Source organism: Mustela nivalis, assembly GCF_964662115.1.
Source record: "Mustela nivalis genome assembly, chromosome: 3".
Taxonomy (NCBI): domain Eukaryota; kingdom Metazoa; phylum Chordata; class Mammalia; order Carnivora; family Mustelidae; genus Mustela; species Mustela nivalis.
The window spans coordinates 155,482,737-155,503,866 of record NC_139022.1 but is presented as its reverse complement, the minus strand read 5'-3'; the positions used below and the strand labels follow the sequence as shown (position 1 = coordinate 155,503,866).

Genomic DNA, 21,130 nt, shown 5'->3' with positions numbered 1-21,130 from the left:
TTTTAAACAAATGGTCTTTTACTTACCAATGGGCTTCTTTATAAGATCTTTTAAAGTCTCAATTTGTATTCCCATTTAAATGCAATAAGAAGGCCGGCCCTTTAAGAAGTGCAAACAAAAATAGGTCACTGGGTTGTAAGTTTCTCAACTGATGGTTCTAGCTTCATGTTTGGGGGTATTTTGGTCAAAATCTTCAGTGCTCCTCGGGACGTGGTGGTGTCTGTGTCGTGACGTTACTGTAGCCCCATCAGCCCGCCGTGGGTCCTCTGTGGATGGAAGCTGGCTCCGCAGACACCTGCAGGAGGGAGGAAACCACAGATGACTTCTGCCAGGATCTAATTCTCCCGCGTACTCCTGGCACATTAAAGCCGCGTGTAGCAGCGTGGTTCCAGCGTCCTGGCGGGGCAAGAGTTGGCTCATTCTCTTACAAACACAGTGTAGCTGGATGCACTCATAAATGAAAAATGATCTGAGTGCTGTGGGTGGGGCCCGGAGCTCCGGAGGTGAAGCTGGAGGAGGAGAGAGAAAATCTGCTCCTAAGCTCAGTAGGGCATGGGGAGCGGGCAGGAAGTCGGAGCACGCGCTGGCATGGCTCACATTTTTGTAGATAGCTAATAGCCCAGGACTTTAAAGAACGGAATGGAGAAGGGAAATGAAGCACAACAAACTTTGGAGCCTGTCCTGGTCAAGCGGCCGTGAAGCATAGCGGGGCACGCTCACCTGATCTGCTCAGAAGCAGGTAAGAGGGGCGCCCGAGCAGGGCAGAGAATCACATCTTCTCTCTGAACCCAGCTTCTTTGGTCTTATTATTATTATTTTTTAAAGCACATGAGAAGTGAGTAGATAATATTGACATAAGAAACAGACCTCGCCTAAATTGTGCTGATATCTGCCCAAGCGAGAGTTTTTATCACTTAGTAGCTTGATGACCAAATGACGGTGACGTTCTGGGGGTTTGCTTTAAAAACAGTCACCCAGGATCGCACAGCGGTTAGTGAAAACTGATTTTAAAACGGGCAGATGAGAAATGAACTGCAGGCAGGCCCTGTTTTAGAACACAGACTTTGAAGATAGCCAACCAGAAACTGATTTTCAGGCTTGACCGTTGCTGTGTTTTCATACTTCAGCGCCGATAAGGTGCTTGCTAATTTTTGCTGGCTTTTGTAAGAAAGGAGGTAGATGTATAACAGCTGGGAAATATCCAGAAATTGACTGGGATCCAGAGTGAAGCCTGAATGCACTAATGTTTTCTCCATTAAGGCAGCCGTTCCCTGCTCAGCTTCTAAGACAGGGAATTGGAAAGTGAAGTGTGGATCCTGAGTATTTGTCATGGGGGGAGGGGCAGAGGGTTGGAAACTGTTAGGTGACATCTCACACTCAGAAGTAGAAAATAAATGAGGAGGGGCAAGGGTCCCAGCCACATGCAGGGAGAACTGGAAGACGGATCTGCGGCTCCTGTCGTAGCTGCGTCTCACAGCATCCTTTCTGTTGCTGAGGCTGGCCAGAGAGGGCCAGAAGGGAATAAAGACCACCCCAAGCCTGGGTTTCTAAACCACTGCCAGGCCTTGCCTCTGTGAGGTGCCCGGATAATCTGACGTGGATTCCCCGCCCACCCCCCAACAATGAAGTGGTCAGAGTCGTGGAGTTGAGCTGACCTGGGGAAGTCAGAGATGGTGTGTGTGTGGTCAGTGTGATAGGAGCACCAGAATCAGATCAAGAATTTAATATTTCGATGGATTAGTCCAGCCTGAATGTCGGTGATCTTCGGGTTGCGTTTTTGAGAATGCCCTGTTAGCCACTGGGGTGTGTCTGGGGAGGCCGGGGTGAGAGCTGCTTCACCTCCCAGCTGGCTGCGACCTCACCTGGAGCCCCAATCTTTCGGCTTTGCATTGTAGGCCTGGAGGGCTGGGAGATGGCTGTGCTCAGTCAGGGCAGCCTACACCTTATCTCTGGTTTCTTTTTCCCTCTGACTTCTCTGCCTTCCACAGCGAAGCCCATGGCAGTGGTGGGGAGGGAGTGTACAGGGTGTTCGACACAGCCTCTCTGTTCCCCACCACCCCTGACTCCTGTTCTTTCTGGCCCGCTCTCCAGAGGATGGGTGGGGCCCCTTTTGCAGTGAATTAAGGTGAGCTGGGGGACAGACTCCTTTACAGGGTCCATTCTGGAATCCGTCAGAGGTTAGCCAACTGTGCCTGTGGACCAAATCCAGCCTGTCTCAGCCTGTTTTTGTGGGGCTCAGGAGCTAAATATGCATTTTACATTTTAAAGGGTTAAAGAGACCAACAAAGAAGACTATAGGACAGGGACAGATACGACAGATACGATCTGCAGAGCCTAGGATATTTTCTCTAGGACCTCTTAGAGAAAATAGTTGCTGACCTCTGATTTTTTTTTTTTTAAAGATTTTATTTACTTATTTGACACAGAGAGAGAGATCCCAAGTAGGCAGAGAAGCAGGCAGAGAGAAAGGGGGAAGCCGGCTCCCCGCCGAGCAGAGAGCCCGATGCGGGGCTCGATCCCAGGACCCTGAGATCATGACCTGAGCCGAAGGCAGAGGCCTCAACCCACTGAGCCACCCAGGTGCCCCTGACCTCTGATTTTTAACATCATTCATGACCAGAATGATCAATGGGTTGACACAGCTCAAGTCCTCCACAGCTTCCATGAGTTGTTGTTTGGAAACTGATTATCATTCATCAGTCTGTTAAATGGCATTATTGCCTTCAAAAGGGTTGATCGGGAGCAGGGAAGCTGGAAGATTTTCTGCAGGGTCCTATCAGTGGGAAAGAAACGTCAGACAAACTGTGCAATATGGTTGGATTTTGCCCAGTCCCCTTGTTGGTGGACCTGCTGGCAAAGCCATCTACGAGACAGACCCACCATATTTGATCATGCCCCCCACTGGAAGGAACTGATAGGGAACAAAACACCCTGCTTACTTACACAAAAATGATCCATTTCCTTGTTCCTCTTTTGTGGACCGAATGCTGGCCAGAATTCTACGATCTGAGTTGTTTGGTATTGCCACTCTGGGAGAAAAAAAAAAAGACATTTTCTGTAATAAAAAAAGATAGTGAACTAAGTGAATGTCATGTTTTCTCATATCCAGAACAGTGTTCCTTTATTGCGCTCTAAGAAAGCCTACTATAGGTCCACCAGCCTTTCCCCTGAACATGCAATTCTCTTCCACCCAGCACAGTATTTCATTGTTAATGTCATTTCTAATAAGGGAAGAGGAAAATCTGGTGACCTTGCTCATGTTTAACTTGTGTCAAAACTGCAGGCCTGGATGTGGAGCAGACTTCTGTAAGAAGCTCATTGTCCACTGCAGAAATACAGAAAAGTTTCTCACAAGGAGATTGCAGTTTAAGAAGAAAAACAAAACAGTCAGTATTAATTTTTTCTCCAAGACACTTCAGCCATCTAGTATCCTGTATTTGGAAACTGGATGCTGTCAGTGGAGAAGAATGGGGGTGGGGTCCAGTTTGACAGATGAAAACCAATGATGAAGTATGAAAATATGTATAGGCTGGTGTCCCGTGGGGGTTCAGGGCTAGAAAACAAGATGGCGGCAATGCACTTGTCAAGTCAAATTGTCAGAGCTGGCAAGGGTGGGTCCTTTAATCTACCTTGTGAGCAAGGCAGCACCTTTGCCTGTATTTAGAAAGGAGTTTGGCTCTGAATATAGAGATTAAGTAACCTGCTCTTCCTGTACGCGCTGGAATTTCTCAGACATAGTCAGAAACCTGATTTGCGTAACTGCTGAAACTCGACTAGAAGCCGAGCAGACTGAGGCCTGGACTCCCCAAGCAAGGAGCAGTTAGGAAGCACAGCACGTGAGGGAATTTATGAAGCTTGCCCAAGAGGGCGTAGTGCTGTGTGGCCAGATTTAATGGGGTAGGCTCTGGGGTGAAGGGTCAGCTTTGGGTTCCCAGCAGGCCAAGATTAGAGGGCAAGTCACGTGTTCGTCTGCGTGAGTGGCGATACGTATCTAAGAGCTCTAGAACTACCTGGTATCCCAAAGTAGCATGAGGGACCTTTTCATTTCTGAGCCATGTGACCAAGGTGGCTCATAAAGAGACAGAAACCGTCAAGCAAAGTCTGATCATGAGCTAAGCTGGTGGATAAGACACGAGCTGCACTTAATTAGCCAACTCATTTATAGCATATTGGGAGGGCAGGTGTGTCCGCTGGAAGCTAGAGCATCTGCCCTCTCCTTTTGGCTATCTTAACAGGGCTGGAATCTGAACTCTACTCATCAGCTTTTTCCTGATGGTGAATAGGATAAAAGACGGAGCTAAATGTGTGCCTCCGTGTGCAAAAGGATGAAAATCTGGAAGAGAGGAACAGCCAACCTAATAGAAGTTATGATTCTGAGCTAGAAAGGGAGACTTAGTGATCATGTCCATGAAAGGGAATCAGTAATTTCCCATCTCAGTGGCTGGCAGGGATCCCGTTGTGTGGCTTTGTGTTCACATACAGATTCTGTCCCTCTTAAGAACCTCTGTAGGCAATGCACCCAAATATCCTTCCTAGACATATCCTGCAGTGGGGGCCAGGGACACCACATTTTTCTCACCTTGCAAGTCCTCTCTGAAGCTCTGCTGTTTCTTTAGTGGCCAGGGAATAAGATGGCAGCATCTCTCTTCCATTAACAAGACACCTGCTCTGCTTAGCAAAGGAGGAGGCTGAGTGTGGCCTACTCGGACACCTTCTGATGGCTTTGCTCTCCCCGGTGGCCCACTCCCTTAGGTTACCATGGTTTGTTAAACCTGAGTGTGTGGGGGCATGTAGCCCCACTACACTGCATTCCATAGATGGCCTCAGTAAGGCACGGGTTGAGCTCACAGTCCCAGCTTAGATACAAAGTCCCTGTGCAATGAGTCGGGCCATGGCAGCAATGGACCTGGGCTCTAGATCTGTCTCCCTTTTTACGATCTCTTCCTGAAGAAGCAATGTAACTATATTCTACGTGCACCAGAGGAACTTGGCCCTTAGAAGGACCCAAAGTGATTCCTTTGGTAAAAGAGAAGCTTTACTTTTTACTTTTGGTAACGTTGAGGTTTGGAGGCTATCAGGTGTACCTAAAGCAAGATTTACTTGCACTATCTTCTTTGCCTAATTTCTGCTCATCTTCTTCCCAAATTAGAAGATGGAAATTGGCAAAATAGGGCAAGTCCAAGGAATGACCGGAGTGGCCCTTGGGAAGCAGTTCAGTTAAAAGGCCTCTGTTTCAGTGGGACTCCTCAGACTTGGGGAGCGGGGCAAAGAACATTTGCAGATTTCTCCCTTAAAGGTTAGATAGGTGGCCTTCTGTTTCCACATTATATCTTCCCAAACCTTGCCCTTTTAACAGAAGCTTAAAAATTCTTAGAGACTGTCTTCCCTCCCACTAAAAAAAAAAAAAAAAAAAATGGCCTTGCATTGAACAATTTAGAATTCCCACACAAAGCAGAACACAAATAGCAGTGCTCAAGCCAGAGGGAGGTGGGAGGGAATTCAAAGACACCATACTTGACCTTTATTTAAATAGCGTGAGTCTCCGGATTCATCATGGTGGTCTTGGAAGAGCAACCCTGTACCCATGCCTTTTGCTCTAGTTTCTGCTGCTCCTTTCTCCTGCGGGCTGGTTCTATCACCCAGTGGAGGGTCTGTCTTCCAAGGAACCACGCCTTCGCCTTTTACTTGCCAAATTCTACCTTAGTCTTCATCATATAACACTTTGCCTAAAATTCCCAGACATCTGCCCGTGGGCTAAAGGGCCAAATGTTGGCAATAAGCTGCGGGCTTTGGAAAACATCGTAGGTATTTGATTGTAACCGATGCAAGGCAGTCTTGGCATGGGAGCAATAAAGACCTGGAGAGGAAACAGAAAATTGCCTCTAAGCGCTGCAGGGGAGAAGGTGGCAGAAATGAAGGGTACGGCTTGGGTTTGCAAGGCTAAGTCCTTTGCACAATCCTTTTACAGGCTAGAACTTGCTTGACTTCAGCTTCTCCCTCAACTTAGTCAAGGAATGTTGGAGGACAGAATGCTGGAGCTGAGTATGTACCTGGGGGCATCTTGGTGGGTGAAGATTTTATGAAGGTCCCAGGGGCCCAACCAGACATTGCATGGTGGGAATCCTCCTGTTTTCATAATGGTGAGACCTTAGAGATTCTCCTGTCTCTAACTAATTAGACATTCTTAAGGCATTTCTAATGGTAACAAAAATTCAACACTTCCTCTTGAAAGTGAGTAGAGTCAGTTATTTCAAACTTTCACTGGGAGAAACATGAGTCATCGCTCCAGCATTCTGGTGGCTTAATTAATTACATTCGTTGCCGCTGGGATTTCTGGGTGGAGAATCTGCCTCCGCTTTAGTCTTTATGCTGTGGGTCCTTCATCCACTCCTCCGACAACGTCTAGCTTACTCCAGAACCAGAGTGGTCTCAAAGCCTCCAGAGAGTCCCCTTCCTAGGCCTGATGACCGAGAATAATACAGGGCTGAATTTTATAAGCAGTTTTACGGTGATACGATTGACCGCGATAGACTCCTATCATCCACAGGCTAGCCCTCAAAATCTTCGAGGTTTCTCCTGCTTTCAGCCTATTTTCTTTCTTAGAACCATATCCTAGGTCACCGGCCCCTGAGCCAGGATGGACGGGGAACTAGATAGAAGTCCTGCAACTCATTCATCGCCAGGTGTTCAAAATGCAAAGTTTAGCCCTCTTTTTCAGATGAGCAGGCCAAGCTCAAGACAAACTAATGCGAGAGCAGTGTGTGTGTGTTCATTTTAGAGAAGGACAGCAAGCAGAAAATAATTCATGATACTCACGTGGAGCTGGAGACGTGGCTGGTTTTGAGCAAAAATCTTAGTGGGAGACTGTGGCTCAAGTTTGTAGGTCACTCTTCCTTTCTGTAAACGTGGCTGAAACATGCTCACTTGATTTGTGTTGGTTGGAGAAACGCCTCATTGTGTAGTAGCGACTTTTCTGTGAGAGTTCAAACGGAGTGTCACATGAATTCCCCAGGGCTGATGTGCTCAGTTCCATTTTGCTTTCACGGCACTTTGGTTAGTGTGAGGGGGAAAGGCCTGCAGAGCCGGCGTAGATGGCTTGGATGTACAATTTTGAAATTCAGAGACAAATCGGTGTTGGCTTTTTCTGAAAACGGATCTTATTTTGAGAACCACCGTTGACATGGCTGTGGGAAGTGTTGCTTATATTTGGCAAGAAAACCACCTGGAAAAGGTGCCTTGCCTACAATCCAAGAGACAGGGAGCCTGCCCCAAGCCCTTGGGCAGAGCAGGGAGAATGTTTCAGAGTCAGTAATTTGTATTAAATCCACATTTGAATGGAAGTACCTATGCAGATGGAGAAGGCAGCTTCCTGCAAAATGGGATTATTTTAGTTACTCAGTGTGATGGTATTCAGAACGGAGCCTGGCCTTTCTGTTTCAGAAATATTTGGGACTCTAACCAAAAAGATTCGATCAAAAGAACTCCTGAGGGCGCCTGGGTGGCTCAGTGGGTTAAAGCCTCTGCCTTCAGCTAAGGTCATGATCCCAGGGTCCTCGGATCCAGTCCTGCATCGGGCTCTCTGCTCAGCAGGGGGCCTGCTTCCTCTCTCTGCCTGCCTCTCTGCCTACCTGTGATCTCTGTCTGTCAAATAAATAAATAAAAATCTTTGGAAAAAAAAAAAAGTACTCCTGAAACATCTAAGCGCTCATCTTCTAGTAGGAACTCGCATCAAAGCTGGCAGACAGAAGCCCAAAAGGCAAATGCAGTTGCTATCAGAGAAGGAAGTGATCCAACCAGCTGTGCTCAAACTAAAATCAGACAGAGACAGATTTGGAGCACGACTTTTCTACCTCCTTTTGCCTGGGATCCTTAAGCATCTCTTACTTTTAACCTAGATTCTAATAATAGATTTCAGTGCAACTGTGAACCTGAAAGGAAGGACAATTTAATGTTTGTTGTCACTACCATTCAGTAATGGCTGTAGGGAACAAAGCACAGTAGTGTTAGCGGTCCCCAGGCCGGGCACCAGTAGAGATGAGGCATAGTTTCTGTAGCAGATATCTTCCAACATTCTGCTCACTACAACTTTGAAAATACATCAGTTAATAAACCTGTTGGTAGGGACGGCTGGGTGGCTCAGTTGATTAAGCCACTGCCTTCATCTCAGGTCATGATCCCAAGGTTCTGGGATAGAGCCCCGCATCAGGCTCCTTGCTCAGTGCGGAGCCTGCTTCTCTCGCTGCCTCTGCCTGGCACTCTGCCTGCTTGTGTGTGCTTTCTTTTTCTCTCACTCTCTCTGACAAGTAAATAAATTAAATCTTTAAAAACTAATAAAAAAAATAAACCTGTTGGTAGATCTTCTTATTTAGTGTGTTAATAAAGAAGCACAGAGACCCCTGGGTGGCTCAGTTGGTTAAGTGTCTGCCTTTGGCTCAGGTTGTGATCTCAGGGTCCTGGGATAGAGTTCCGCATCAGGCTCTGTGCTCGGGCAGGCGTCTGCTTCTCCCTCTCCCTCTGCCCACCACTCATGCTCTTTCTCTCTCTCTCAAATAAATAAAATCTTCTAAAAATATATAAAAAATTTAAAGTGGTATACATTTTAAGACATTTAGGGTTTTCTATTTCAACATAATTGGTTTTCTTTGTAATCTTAGACATTTTATGCATTTAAATACATTATTATGAGATGTCAGAGAGGTGCATGATGAAGGAAAGAAAGCCAGCCAGCTTGCCTCTCCTACAAGCTACCATTTGATATTTAGATGTTCATTTACCAGAAGAAAAATATTAACCCAGGACAGGAGGGTGTGTTCCAACCTACAAATCACCTGGGGATAAAATGCAGATTCTTAATGCAGTGAGTCGGGGTGGAGCCTAAGGTTTCTGCATTTCGTAAACTCAGGGTGGACTGCTGTAGCCCATAATAATCCCATTAAGGCCAATGTTTTCCAAACTCACTTCTAATGATTCAAGAGCTCTTTGTTATAGGTAATAGCTTAACTATTGTACCACTTATCTATGGGAAAAGATTTCCCAGGAGAGGGAAAGTGGGAGATTCTCATAGACCACACGTCCTTGCAAGTGTCCTACGCTCAGTCTTTGGGAGCCCAGGGTAGCTTCCAGGCTGCCGAGTGAACTTGGTGGAGGCTCAGCCTAGGAGAAAGAGCCAAGGTAAAGGGGCCAGTAGCAGGTGCATGTCTGCCTCGTGTCTCTGTCATGGAAAGGCTTCGTCTGGGGAGCAGCGGCCCTGTGAGGGGCTGTTTCCTGAGCTCCTGGGGCTGCTGTGTGCGAGCTGACCTTATGCTCTGCACTGAGGCGCGTGGTGGGTGGCCTTCTTCATTCCCCAACGGTGATTTATTACGTGTGTAATTAGATGATGCAAGTCGTGTATCTTTGTAAGATTTTCATAGATGTTCGCAAATTAGGGAAAGGTCCTTTGGCCAAGTATGAAGGGGAAAAGCTCACTGAGCCTCCATGGCCCAAGCAATTTTCTTGAATAACCCAGGGCCCCCAGTCCTGACCTGCTGTCTCCTAAATGTGCTGCTGACCTTGGTCAAACCATATATGTCATTTAGCCTGCTGGTGGCTTCCTAGAGCTGCCACAGAGGTCTGGAAATCCAATTTTGTCCATATATCTGAGGTTATCAGCTGCTTGGAGACTGATCTGTGCTAATCACCACCCAGGAGACTGGCATCCCAAACTCAATCTATTGACTGCTAGTGAAGAAAGGGGCCTCGCAGTCACCAAATATGGTCTGCCATCTTTGTCCTTTGTTCCTGCCGTCTTAGCCCTGTCTTCACAGGAGAGAGGTCACCGAGCCTGAGGACTTCATATGGACTAAGTCTTAAGGAAGTTTCCAGGACCTACATTCAGTCTCTCTCACATGGAGGACCGAATAACCATACCACGATACCCTCAGCTTTTGGACTCACCTTGACTAGCACCCCTTGGGTCTACTCCTTCCCTACCCTGGTTCCAGGGTGGTGACCCACCAACTGTTCTGGCTCAGCTTCCATATTCCTGGAGCTGCCTGCCTGAGACCACCTCTGCCCCCCAGGCTGGGTCGTTTTACCCTCCCCATTCCTGGGTCATCCCTGAAGAAGGGTGTGTGTGTGTGTGTGTGTGTGTGTGCGTGCGCGCACGCGCAGCAGGTGGGACAGCACAGGTGCACAGCCATTACAAGGTGACTCGTACTATTTCTACTCTCTCCCTTTTTTCTTTTAACTCTTTCTTACTATTTCTACTTTCAGGGCCAATTCCCTGTAGCCCCAAGTGTGGCGATCCCAGCCTTGAAGAAGCATGGGTGACGCCTCCCGACCAGGAGACTGCTCCCTGAAAAACATGTTAGTTCATACCTGTCTCTGCAGGAAGACTCCTTATCTACTATCATCAACACCCTGGTTCCCAAGTCAGCCTGTGAATCTGGCTGCATCACAAAGAGGCAGGTTGTAAAATACTGCTGAGCCCCAATCTCCATTCTGAGTGAGGGTCTAGAGTCGTGCTTGTAAAACATTCTGCAGGAGTAGAAGAACCCCTCAAATGGTGGCCCCCTGTTTCAGAATGTTTTTGTGTCACGGCTGTCCTGTCAGCGATGGAAGATGATTGGAGATCTCTTTTATTTCTTACGTATACTTCTCTTTTTTGCTTAAATCTTTTTTTTAAAGATTTTATTTATTTATTTGACAGAGAGAGATCACAGGTAGGCAGAGAGGCAGGCAGAGAGAAGCAGGCTCACCGCTGAGCAGAGAGCCCGACGCAGAGCTCGATCCCAGGACCCTGAGATCATGACTCGAGCCGAAGACAGAGGCCTAACCCACTGAGCCACCCAGGCGCCCCTTTTGCTTAAATCTTTTATGTAATCAATGTGTGTTGTCTTACGGGGCAAGCTCTTTTTTTCTTCTTTGGATAAAAAGCTCCCCAGATGATTCTAGAATCAGACCTGTTGTCCCAGACCCAGAGCCTCATTTCATGGATGAGAAAGCGGAAGCTTCCCGCAGGAACTGGCTGTCTTGAGGGGGTGGGGGGCGGGGGAGGGTTGCCCTCTGGGTACATGTACATAGACCACGCCCAATAGTCTCCCTGCTCCTTGGCTAGAGCCACTCACTCAGCCCCAGTGGCCTTATTTCTGGGCTGTCTCTATAGAGCAACAATAATCTAATCCCCATATGTGCAAGGTGCCAGACCACATTTCACCCAAATATTGTCCCCAGTTCTAGCACTAAAATGTCAGTGACATCAGCCATCCTGCTGCTTCCACAGCTGACAGATGGAGGCCCCCAGAATGCCCAGGGGACCCCATCTCCTCATTAGATCTCTTCAACCTCCGGTGCCTCAAATTCTCTGTCTATAAAATGAGGTGAATTCTGTCTGCACTACCCCCTTTATGAACTTGTTGTGCAAATCAAACAAAACAATGTATGTGGGAGAAAAAATACAAAGCACTATATAATCCTAAGGTGGTCTCATCATCACTGATATTATATTACCAGTCCTCCTCCCCCAACAAAGATGCTCTATTTCTGCTGAGAGGCTTCAAATAGAATCACTCCAGGTAGAATAAGTGCTTTATTCTATTATAACCCAGCAAAAGGCTTACTTTGCGGGGTGGAGAATCAGGATTCCCACAGAAATCTATCACTTCTGAATTTCCTGATTAAAGCCGCTCTAATGGCCCATTAGTGAATCATTTCACACCCTCTGCCCTTCAAAGGCCACTTTCCAGCTGTACTGAGAGCCAGGAATTGTTTGGGGAAGCAAGTTGGTACATGTAAGTCACAGGATGTTTTTCTGTCTGCTCAAAGGCAGGGACTGTCTTTCATGCCTCTCCTGCTGTGCTGGGTGGTGAAAATGCTTCAAGATTTGTCGTTTTGAGAATGGCAGGGTTTTTGACCTTGTGTTCCAGACTAGATTAAGAACCAGACAGATTTTAGTATCTATAAAACTGTCTGCAACTGTTCCAACAGAGAGAAATCTCTAGAATGGATTAAACTTTACTCTTCTGCCTCAGAAATAACACTGCTTGGGAATGAGGGAGCTTGGCGTGTGGTAATGTAACCTTAGTGATATTAACCACCAGCTATGTCTCCATAGACGTGTTAGAAGAAAACGTAGGGGTTGGAGAAAGAAGGTATAAAAGAGACAAGGTCAATTGAAAGAAGGAGTGCCAGGGTGGCTTAGTCGTTAAGCATCTGCCTTTGGCTCAGGTCAATCCTGGGATCGGGCTCCCTGCTCAGCAGGGAACCTGCTTCTCTCTCTCCCAGTACCCCTGCTTGTGTTCCCCTCTCTTGTTGTCTGTCTCTCTTTCTCTCTCTGTCAAACGAATAAATAAAATCTAAAAAAGGAAAAAAGAAAATTGAAATAAAATGTAAGAAATTAATTCTAAGAAAGGAACATGTGAGTTAATGATGTTACATAGATGGCATGTCCTTATTAGAGGACGTTCCAACTCTGAAATTATACAACTTCATTTGTACATTTATACAAATAGCCTAGGTTGGAATGGATGGGAAAGAGCTCATGAAAGAGGCCATTCTTAAATGGACCTTGATGCATAAGTAGGATGTGCAGGCAGAGAGAATGGGAAGTTCCCTCCCGGAGAGTGACAGTCCAGAGTAGAGGCTGGGTGTGAAGCAGGTGTTTGTGGAAGAAGTCATATGCTAACAAGAAGGGGTTGGGGGGGGGGGTGATGAGAGTCACCTTGTTGATGCTTATAGGTTAGTGAGACTTGGCTGAAACAGATGAGATTGAAAAGACTTTATAGTAAACCAGACAAATTGTTCAATGGTTCAACTTACTTTCATTTGCTTAGAAACCCAAATGCCAGACTCCCGAAAATAGACGATAGAATTAGCTGGAAAACTTTAGAGAGTAGAAATGTGCTGGCTTCTATTCAGCCATCCCGCTAGCCCTGATTTAGTATTTTAGAAACTTCGAAGCAATTAGGGATAGTGGTAAAGGTAGAGATTCTGATTTTTTTCTTAAGTTCTCCAAATACAACCAATAATATGAGCCAGTCATGTAACTTTTAAAGAGTTTCATCCTCATATATGACAGATGGGTAATATAAAATAGCTCTTAAATACCCACTTTCCTGGGATATCTGGGTGGCTCAGTCGGTTAAGCATCCACCTGCAGCTCTGGTTATGATCTCAAGGTCCTGGGATCAAGCCCCACACCAGGCTCCCTAATGAGCAGGAGCCTGCTTCTTCCTCTGCCTGCCACCCTCCCTGCTTGTGGTCTGTCTGTCTCTCTCTGTGTCTGTCTCTCTCTGACAAATAAAATCTTTAAAAAAAAATAAGAAAAGAAAAATATCTCCTTCCCCAATTTACGTGATCCTATCAGAGTTATGAGGTTGCAGGTAATAAAAACCAATTCTGACTCATTTACGCAGAAAAGAAATTGAGTGCCAGAATATTGGGTAGCTCACAGAAGCCCACAGCAGTGTTGAGGTATGGACTCAAGAGAATGGGCAAGGACCAAGTGGCCAAGAACACGCCCAAGGTCATGGCACAGGAACGCTCTGCTTCGGATACCCCAACTGCCACCACTACGATTACTAGACCCTTGTGACTAGCCTTTATCTGTCCCTGTGTCCTAGAGCGTCAGACAAAAGCCTCCAGTGGGCCAGATCTAAGTCATGTGCCTGTGGACTGGTTCCCGGGAGTGGAGACAGATAATAAATGTCCCTTCCCCACCAACCCTCATGTAATAGGAGCTTCTCCAAATCCAAAAGCTGATCAAATGACAGAAAGCCCCCTGACCATGCAGGCAGAATGAGCTAGAGAGATGGTCTCCTCCTTCACACCTCCTTTCCAGGTGTCCACACCGTTTCCTTTCCCTGCCTTTCCTCTTCTCCTTCACTGCCTTTCCCAGATACCCTGTTCTCTCTCGGGCATTGGCACAGCTGGTAAACCACCAAACTCAGTGGGATTGGTTTAGTGCTGGTCACCTCTCTTCATGGAGGCCCTTTCACCCAGCTCACCACCACATCCACAGCCCTGCCTACAGCATCCCTGCCTCCAAAGGCAGCCACTCCATCACGGGGTGGTCCTAGGTGTTTAAAACATCATTGTCTTTTAAAGCCAAATATCTTCCATCCTTTATATTTTTCTTACGGGAACTACCCCTGTAAGTTGTGACACCTTGAAGTGGTCTACAGCTTTCCTCATATAACCATTCATGTATTTGTGTACAAAACCATTATATCCCTCCTACACCCCCTCCATCATCTTCTCCAGGGGAAGCCTCCTTAAGTCTCTTCAGCGGCTCATCGTAAGAGGATTGTCATTTTCCCATCCTTGAACTGAATCAAACTCTCTATGTGCAATCTTATTGGAAAAGAACTGTTGCCTCCTTTGATGTGAACAATATACTTCTCTTAGTAACAATGCCTCCAGTTGAAATGCCTCCAGTTGGTTCTGTTGTGAGATTGACTGTCCATGAAAACCTGTAGATTTGTATTGAAGCTATGTGGGGCTTGTTTAAAATAACCCCATAGGATCAGATTCTGATGCAGGAGTCTAGGACCACATCCTGGCACCAGCGTTTAATACCGTTAAATTCATGTGAGAGAAATTCCACATTCCTCTATGGAAAGACTGAGAAGGTGAGTTCTAGATGCTGGAAAAATGAAGAGCACAAACCAGCAAGAAGACCCAATGTTGTCCTCTTTACTTCTAGTAAGTAGATCCTTCCTACAAAAATAAATAGCTAACACGCTCTTGATGAACAGAAAATGGTATCAAAACACAAAGCTTGGTTCGCAAAAAAAAAAAATTTTAAAGAGAGTGCACATGAGCAGTGTGGGGAGAGACAGAGGGAGAGAGAAAATTTTAAGCAGAATCTGTGCTGAACGCAGAGCCCGACATGGGGCTCCATCTCAGAACAGTTGAGGGTTTGGCCAGGACTCCGGGATCGTGACCTGAACCGAAGTCAGATGCTTCACTGACTGAGCCACCCCGGTGCTCCTCTTCTTTATTATTATTAAGTCAAGTTTATTGAGATAGAATTTGCTTACACTTTTAGCCTAATTAATTTTACCCAATTCCAGAAGAAAGGATTAAATGCAATATACTTCAAGTACAAAACTGAGACATTATGCTAACATAACAAAGAAACTAAAGGAAGACCTTTCCAGTTGTGCCAGTCTATAAATTCTGACAAACATGAGTCATGTAAACTACAACCTCAGTCAAGAGAGAACCATTCAACATTGGCTAATTGAACATAATAAATAAAAAATTTAAAAAAAAAAAAAAAAAAACATTCCATCACCCTAGAAAGTGGCCCCTTGTGGCCAAACCCTCTCTTCATCCACAGCTTCTGGCAACCACTGATATGTTCACTGTCCCTATTACTTCGCCTTTCCAGAATGTTGTGGAAATGGAATCCTATAGCCGGTAGCCATGTAAGTCTTTCATTAGCCTCACGCAGTTGAGATTTACCTTGTTACACGTATCAGTAGCCCTTCCTTTCCACTGGGAGGAGTCTTCCAGGGTTGAGCAAATGTGTCACAGTGGAAGGAGTCTTCCATGGTTGTATAAATGCGTCACAGTGGGTTTCTCTGTTTGCTCCTTGAATGTGTCGGTATGTCAGAGCGAGGTCTGTGTAATGTCTCAAGAAAGAGGTTTTGTGCCCCTTTGCTCTCACCAAATGCATTCTATTGGACAGAGAAATTGCTGCTCTCATATGTGATTTCTGTTCTTCAGTCATGCTAGATCGTTATCTTTATAATGTCTCCTGAAGCTTGGAAAAAAATATGGCAAGTAGACTAGACAGAGGATGTGTGTTTTCTTTTTCTTTGCCCACAAGCCTCAGTACTAGATTTTTTTCTATTTTAAATAGAGATCTTATTTCTAGCTCTTATTACACTTTCAAGCCAGTTTCAACTCTTCTTATTTTTTTGGTTTTCATTTATTTGTTTGTTTGCTTCTTTTTAGGAAAAAATCTGTTTCACCTTCTTTAAAGGAAAACTGCCACTTCTTTAATATTAGGACTTTTTTATTGAATTATAATTATTATATAAACAGGGATGCCAGAATTTTAAAACCTCTTTCAAAGTACTGTTTTCATTTTAAAATTGGACGCATTCCACTAAATGTCTATGGTAATCATTTTGAGATATCTCTGCCAGGAGATATAGTATGTCATAAAGACTGCACTCTGAAATTCAGGTTAGAATGGAGAAGGGAGAGAGTGATTTGAAATAATTATGTGATGGGAACGTCTGAATTCATAACCTCTGTATACCTTTGATTTATAATTTTGGTAAAAATTACTTCTAAAGAAAGCCTTCTTGGATTTCATGACCTCAATTGAGAACTTGTGGGCTGCTGATCACAGCAGGGAGATTTACTTGAAAGAGTCCAAGCTAGGGCTGGTTAGGGTGAATTTGTTGTTTGCTTTTTAATGGGGGCGATCTTAGCTTACTGCCTCCTTAACTAAAGAACAATTGTTCAGATTATGTATCTGTAAACACAGTTTTTAAGCTAACTACAGCTCTGGAGACAGCCCTTTAAGGATACTAGATGCTGCTGCCTTCCTTTCCTATCTATAACTAAATACACTTTCCATTAAAATCTGGAAAGTATTATTTTGGAACTTGACCGACGAACCTGAACTCATCTGGAAGGGGGAAAAGTGAGAGACTAGTTAAGAAATTTGGGGGAAAATCAGAGCAGTGAGGAAGGATGTGGGCTTTCTCACCAGAGAGCAAACTATCCTTTAAACTTAGAGGAATTCAAGCAGTGTGGCACAGAGATCGCCAAATAGATCAGTGGCACAAAGTAAGGAATCCTAGATAGGCCCATGTATGTCAGGAAATGTGGTGTGTGCAAAAGGACGCAGTTAAAAACTGGAAGATGAATGACAGTCTGCTTCATGGATTTCATTGCGATAATGAGCTGAAACTTTTATAGGAGACTGTGACGTTAAGTCCTGCCTTCAAAATCGATGAATAAATTCCAAATGGGGTAGAAAGCTACATGTAAAAATGAGATCTGTGGGGCACCTGGGTGGCTCAGTGGGTTAAAGCCTCTGCCTTCGGCTCAGGTCATGATCCCAGGGTTCTGGGATCGAGCCCCACATCAGGCTCTCTGCTCAGCGGGGAGCCTGCTTCCCTTCCTCTCTCTCTGCCTGCCTCTCTGCCTACTTGTGATCTCTGTCTGACAAATAAATAAATAAAATATTTTTAAAAAAATGAAATCTGTGAACATATTAGAAGAAAATAGAGTATCAGCTAGGGCAGGGAAGCCTCCTAAGTAAGACCATGAATGCAAGAGGTTGTAAAGGAGAAGGAAGATTAAACTTATGGAGAGGCTGTAAGTTGAACGTTATAGGAATGGTTTGGAGGGCGATATGAAGGAGCAACTTGCACGTCTCTCTCTCTCCCCCTTTGCTATGTGAGTTTTTGGAAGAGCATATTGACAAACTACTTACGTTTCTCAACGTGCTCACCGCCGTGTGTGGACTGTGGCACGTGCGTGTGTTTTGGGTAGGTATTACTAGTTCTAAACCCCTTCCTTACTTGCAGTGATTCATGTTTCAAAAGTGTAGCTCCACGTCTAAGCATATTTTTGTAAAATTGTCGTATGTTTTGAAAACCATTGCCTTGTTGCTGATACTCGAAATGCTGTTTCTCCTCATTACTTCTCAGTGCCAAAGGTAAAGGATTCAGTTCTGTTATTAGATACGTTGTGGCTCTTGGCTTGCAGTGTGCTTGGGAATCCACTGCGTTCTCGGAGAGAACATGGGAGGCAGGGATGAGAGGTTATAAAAGAGCCATGAACCTGCTTTAAGGTGTACACGGTCTTGCTGATCAACATGACAAGCTCGTGGACACAACCAGAGCACATTCTGGGGAAGTGTTATCATCAAATGCCAAGTTGAATGTAATCGGCCAGAGGCTGGGCACTGGAGGATGTCTTAACACCTGTGTTCTATGGAACCTCAGAGTGGACCAGCCTCTTGAGGGGTTGGGAAGAGGTGCATCAAGGAGCTTAACAATGGTAGACAGACATATCTGGAAATTTTCCCTGTCCTCTTGCTCCTTTGAAACGAGCATCTTTCTAACTGAGCCTGTACTCTGAGTTTGGGGTGATTCACATGTGACACTCTAGAATGCTCGATTAGAAAGTTGACATGCTCGTGGGGGCTCCAGGAAAACCAACTTTCTCAGAGTATGTGGGGCAGAGCCCTAGGGCTGGTATCCACTTCCCCGCCACGTTCAACTTCATCATGTGGGTTTTCCTTCTTGGCCTTCACCAATGGGGATTTGTATGTGTAGTTAGTTGATTTGTCTGCCTATGTAGCCCAGCGGGCTTGGATGTAGTCATTGTGAACATATTCCAGGTATTGCATGTGTAGGTGTCATGCTTTATATCTAGATATCATTTAATTCTCAAAGCAACCCATATCAGATGAGGAAATGGAGGCAAAAAGGGGAAAAAAATGCATAATTCATTTTAAGGTCCTATAATGGGCAAGTGACGGAATCTGGATTCAAACCCAGGTCTGCCAGGCTCCAAAACCTGGGTTCTGTCCAATGGGCTGCTAGGTCTAACCCAACCCGTTCCCCAGTGAGCATCACTTCTCCCTGTGGCACAGGAGATTTCTGGAAGATCTTCCTGACCATAATGCAGCCTGTTCCTAAAACAACAGCTTTACCATCTCTTTCCCTCTGTACAGAAGGAAGAAGGTGCTCTGGACCAGGAGTCCAGATGGGCTCGGTGCAGCTCCATCATCCTCATTCCTAAATTCTGTCCCTGATAGACAGGTGGCAGCGCATCTTCCTTACCCAGCTCACAAGTTTGCAGTGGTCAGATAGTGATGACAATAGGACGACTGTTACTGACTTTGGAAAGATGTGGAGTTATACAAAGTAAGGAAGCATTAATGATGGTAGTGAGTGTCTGATGTGTAATCCCAGCTCTTCTATCCCTCCATGGATGTGCTTTGCCTGACACAATTCTCTTGACCTTCCCTTCCACTCTCTTTTCCACAGAAGGCTGCGAGTAACAAATCCAACTTTATTGTACAAGGAAGGGAAAGTAGTCCCATGAGATGAAGGTACCCATTAGAAATGTGGGCATGTTTGAAAGCAGATATGACTGGGGACTCCTCTCTTCACAGGAACTTTTAGGTGGGGTCTGAACAGTGCGAACGACTTGAGTCTGTAATGCCGTTAGGTAGCATGCCTGTCTGTGCATGGCCAACAAGATGGCGGTCCACTTCTAGTGCTACAAGAAAAGGAAGGAGCGGCTGTCAAGTTAAAGCCTGTGTTCTGATAACCCAGTGCCGTAGGGGAAGGACACAGACAAAACCGAGCCCCTTCCTTTAGAAACCTGTGGGAAACATGGATAATACACGTTGACATCTTTATTGGGTTTGTTTGCTTTTTAAATACCTTCTGAAGCATGTTTAGTGAAGAGAGAAGCTGACATGACAGCAGTTAATGCCTGTTGGCTCCGACCCAGGGGGAAACCACCACTCAGTGGTTTGAGCTCTCTGAAGCTCACTGTACCACAAGACCCCACCCTCGGGCAGGAGGTCGCACATTACAAACCTGTGACTGGGAAGTTACGGAGAACTGGCAGTGGTGTTCCTGAGGTCATGTTGTTAAAGGTGATCATGGAGTCAAGTCCAGTGGCCTTGCTGAAAATCAGAAAATAAAAGAATTGCTTAAACATTTTCCCTCCAGCATGGGTTAAGAGTCTCAGAGCGTGGGGCATCTGGGTCAAGCGCCTGCCTTCAGCTCGGGTCATGATCCCTGCGTCCTGGGATCGAGCCCCTCATTGGGCTCCCTGCTCGACAGGAAGCCTATTTTCCCTCTCCTAATCCCCCTGCTTGTGTTCCCTCTCTCACTGTATCTCTCTCTGTCAAATAAATAAATAAAATCTTTAAAAAAAAAAAAAAAGAATCTCAGAGCAGATTCTGAATGGGAAAACAGTTGGTGTTCTTGTGACTCAGAAACCCAGACAACTTCCTCTCACAGAGATCAGCTCTAGCCACCCTAGTGGTTTTGCCCATTGTATGGTGTTAAATCATTCCCCCTGCTTGGTAACATCTCTGTGGCTATGCCTTTTTTAAAAGTCGTGAAAGACAAGGAGTATAAGGGCACTGATGGTTCATATAAACAAGGAATGTCACAGTGATGATTCTCCTGAAGGTGACCTTCACCAGATCTTTGGGTTCCGCTCATCTGATCAAAATACACACATAACCTCTGTCTCTTGCTCTAGTGAATGTTGCTGCTGTTGTTGGAGTAAAGACTATTCACCTCCTAACGTATTACATAAGGAGAAATGATTACAAGTTGCAGCTGGAAATATCTCTCATGTTCTCATCTAAATACCAAACATAATAATTTTTAAAATAAACTAGGACATTTTATACAATTCAGATGCAAAATTCTAAAGATCAATAATTAAAACAGCAAGCTATTGTTTTTCCTATTATTGATACCACAATTATCCCATAGGTAGTTTTTCTCTGTATTTTAAAATGTATGTTTTAAATATTTTAAAATGATGCACGTTATTTAAATTCGAGTCATTAAATTGTCTTTGTCCTTACGGATTAATCTGAAATAAATGACACAGGATGCATTACTTGGGAAACAGGGAAATACACCCTGATATTTTTAAAGATTATATTAAAAGGGGTTTTAAAGCCCTTTAAGAGCATATTTACTGGATTTATTTAAAATTACTTGGTTATATGACCATGAAAAACATGATAAAAATTATTTTAAGCAGGTCTTAGAGGTTTTACAAGATTTCATCCTATTGTGAAAGAAGTTCAAGAGTCAAAAAGTCTTGGGAAAGCTGAAGGGGGCAGAAGGAGGCTGTGTTCATTTCCTAGGACTGACACAAAAATAAATCACTAATGCGATGGCTTACAATAGGGCAAATGTCTTTTCTCACGGTTCTGGAGGTTAGCGATCCAGATCCAGTTGTCAGCAGAGGTGGTTCCTTCTGAGTCTCCAAGGGAGGAAGCACCTCTTGCGTCTCTCTCAGCTTCCGTCTTTGCAGGAAGTCCCTGGCATTTTCTGGCTTGTGGACGCATCACTCCAACCTCCACGCCCAGCTACACAGCCCTGCCTTCTCTGGGTGTCTGTATGTTCTCTTCTGT

The 21,130-nt window shown here is 45.2% G+C and overlaps 1 protein-coding gene and 2 long non-coding RNA genes across 13 annotated transcripts in view; 1 reads left to right on the top strand and 2 right to left on the bottom strand.

The window, feature by feature from the left end:
* The window catches only part of PDZD2 (PDZ domain containing 2), a 350,615-nt gene that overhangs the window by 218,011 nt on the left and 111,474 nt on the right, over nt 1–21,130 (top strand). Inside the window, exon 1 of one of the 11 annotated variants that reach the window (XM_082724479.1) lies at nt 548–739. The exons of the other annotated variants lie outside the window; for them this stretch is intronic. The gene's annotated coding sequence lies outside the window, so the exon portion shown is untranslated. Of the gene's footprint in view, nt 1–547; nt 740–21,130 lie in introns of those variants that run through there. 11 annotated transcript variants of the gene reach the window in all.
* LOC309861517 lies at nt 35–6,975 on the bottom strand. Its single transcript, XR_014309974.1, has 3 exons — nt 6,817–6,975; nt 2,944–3,029; nt 35–295 (listed from the first exon to the last, which is right to left on the bottom strand). It is a non-coding gene; the product is annotated as an uncharacterized lncRNA (long non-coding RNA).
* LOC309860905 lies at nt 19,007–21,049 on the bottom strand. Its single transcript, XR_014309698.1, has 3 exons — nt 20,899–21,049; nt 19,581–19,651; nt 19,007–19,236 (listed from the first exon to the last, which is right to left on the bottom strand). It is a non-coding gene; the product is annotated as an uncharacterized lncRNA (long non-coding RNA).